The following is a 2445-nucleotide window of genomic DNA, read 5'->3' as shown; positions in this document are numbered from 1 at the left end:
GGGTCTGAATACTTTCAGAATGCACTGTATGCAATAGTATCATTACTGTTTAACTCACAAGAGCGACTGTGTCAGTGCTAGGGTTGCACATTTTGGGGAATATTCAGAGGTTAATTTCCGTGAGAATTAACGGGAATATATTGGAATTAACAGAAATATATGCAAATTAATATTAATACCATTTATTAATACCATTTAACTTCTTCAGGATCGGTGTCACGGACAGAAGAACTAATGTAGGCTAATGTAATTAGCATGAGGTTATAAGTAACAAGACAATTTCCCAGGACATAGACATAGCTGATATTAGCAGAAAGCTTAAATTATTGTTAATCTAACCAATTTACAGTAGCTATCACAGTGAAAGAATGCCTTGCTATTGTTTGAGGAGAGTGCACAATTTTGAACATGAAAATATATTAATAAACAAATTAGACACATATGCGCAGTCTTGATACATTTTGAACAGAAATGCAATGGTTCATTGGATCAGCCTAAAACTTTGCAAATACACTACACAAAATCTAAATTGCACCTGGGCTGGAATAATACAATATGGTTTTTCTCTTGCATTTTAAAGATGATGGTACTAAAGAAATACAAAAGAACAGTTGTTCTTTTCTTTGTATTATCTTTTACCAAATCTATTGTGTTATATTATCCTACATTCCTTTCACATTTCCACAAACTACAAAGTGTTTCCTTTCAAGTGGTACCAATAATATGCATATCCTTGCTTCAGGGCCTGAGCTACAGGCAGTTAGATTTGGGTATGTCATTTTAGGCTAAAGTTGAAAAAAAGGGGTGGATCATTAATAGGTAGATGTGGATGTTTTTTGCATTGGATATATTTACAATATCATACAGAAACATAAACCTTTTACATTATCATAAGTATACATAATTGCAAATGATTAAATCCTTCCAATAGAAATGTACAAACAAACAATTTAGTTACGAATTGAACTTCAATTAAATGAGTTGACTCTTCACATGGGATGATTTCACTGGACAAAAAAGTAAGGGAATATTGAATGATCCCCAATGATCCATTGCATCTCCCAAAAACGTTTTCAACATACATCAGTAAAATTATAGTCTAGAAACTAAAGCTTTGGTTGTCTTCCTCTCAGGCTTCCATGTCTTCTCCCTGGACCTCCTCAATGTCCACCTCTTGAACATCAGACTCTGAGGCCTCATCTTCACTGTCACTTTCCAACCTTGTTGAGGATGGCTCATTGTCAGGCTCAAAAAGCCTCAAATTTGCCCAGACTGCCACCAATTTTTCAATCCTTGTATGGGTCAGCCTTTTTGCGTGCTTTGGTGTGTGTGTTCTCAAATAAGGACCAGTTGCGCTCTGACGCGGCTGATGTTGGTGGGATTTGGAGGATGATGGAGGCAACAGGGGAAAGAGCCTCAGATCTACAAAGTCCCTTCCACCAGGTTGCTGATGAGATATGTTGGCACGACTGCCATATTGCATCTCCATCCAAAAGCCCTTGCTTGGAAGTGTACTTCGCCAGACAGGCAAGAACCTTGCCCTCATCCAGGCCAAGGTGGCGAGACATGGTAGTGATGACACCATAGGCCTTGTTGATCTCTGCACCAGACAGGATGCTCTTGCAAGCATACTTGGGATCCAACATGTACACTGCGGCGTGTATGGGCTTCAGGCAGAAGTCTTCACGCTTTTTGATATATTTCAGAACTGCAGTTTCCTCTGCTTGGAGCAACAGTGAAGTAGGCAGGGCAGTACGGATTTATTCTCTTACATCTGCAAGCAGAGTCCGAACATTAGACAGGATGGCATTGTCTCCCTCAATCCGTACAATGGCTACTGCTATAGTTTTCAGGAGTTTCATGCTGCTTACCACTCTCCCAAAATACATCATCCAGGAGGATCCTCTTGATGGGGCTGTCCATATTGGCAGACTGTGATATGACCATTTCTTGGAGAGACTCCTTCCCATCCAGGAGACTGCCAAACATGATGACACCACGCCAATGGGTGTTGCTGGGCAGCTTCAATGTGGTGCTCTTATTCTTCTCACTTTGCTTGGTGAGGTAGATTGCTGCTATAACTTGATGACCCTTTACATACCTAATCATTTCCTTGGCTCTCTTGTAGAGTGTATCCATTGTTTTCAGTGCCATGATGACCTTGAGGAGCAGATTCAATGCATGAGCAGCACAGCCAATGGGTGTGATGTGAGGGTAGGACTCCTCCACTTTAGACCATGCAGCCTTCATGTTCGCAGCATTGTCTGTCACCAGTGCAAATACCTTCTGTGGTCCAAGGTCATTGACGACTGCCTTCAGCTCATCTGCAATGTAGAGACCGGTATGTCTGTTGTCCCTTGTGTCTGTGCTCTTGTAGAATACTGGTTGAGGGGTGGAGATGATGTAGTTAATTATTCCTTGCCCACAAACTTTTGACCATGTCAC

The sequence above is a fragment of the Oncorhynchus clarkii genome, chromosome 3 (assembly GCF_045791955.1).
Source record: "Oncorhynchus clarkii lewisi isolate Uvic-CL-2024 chromosome 3, UVic_Ocla_1.0, whole genome shotgun sequence".
Lineage (NCBI taxonomy): Eukaryota > Metazoa > Chordata > Actinopteri > Salmoniformes > Salmonidae > Oncorhynchus > Oncorhynchus clarkii.
The sequence above is the reverse complement of the archived record's forward strand: the minus strand, read 5'-3'. Positions refer to the sequence as shown.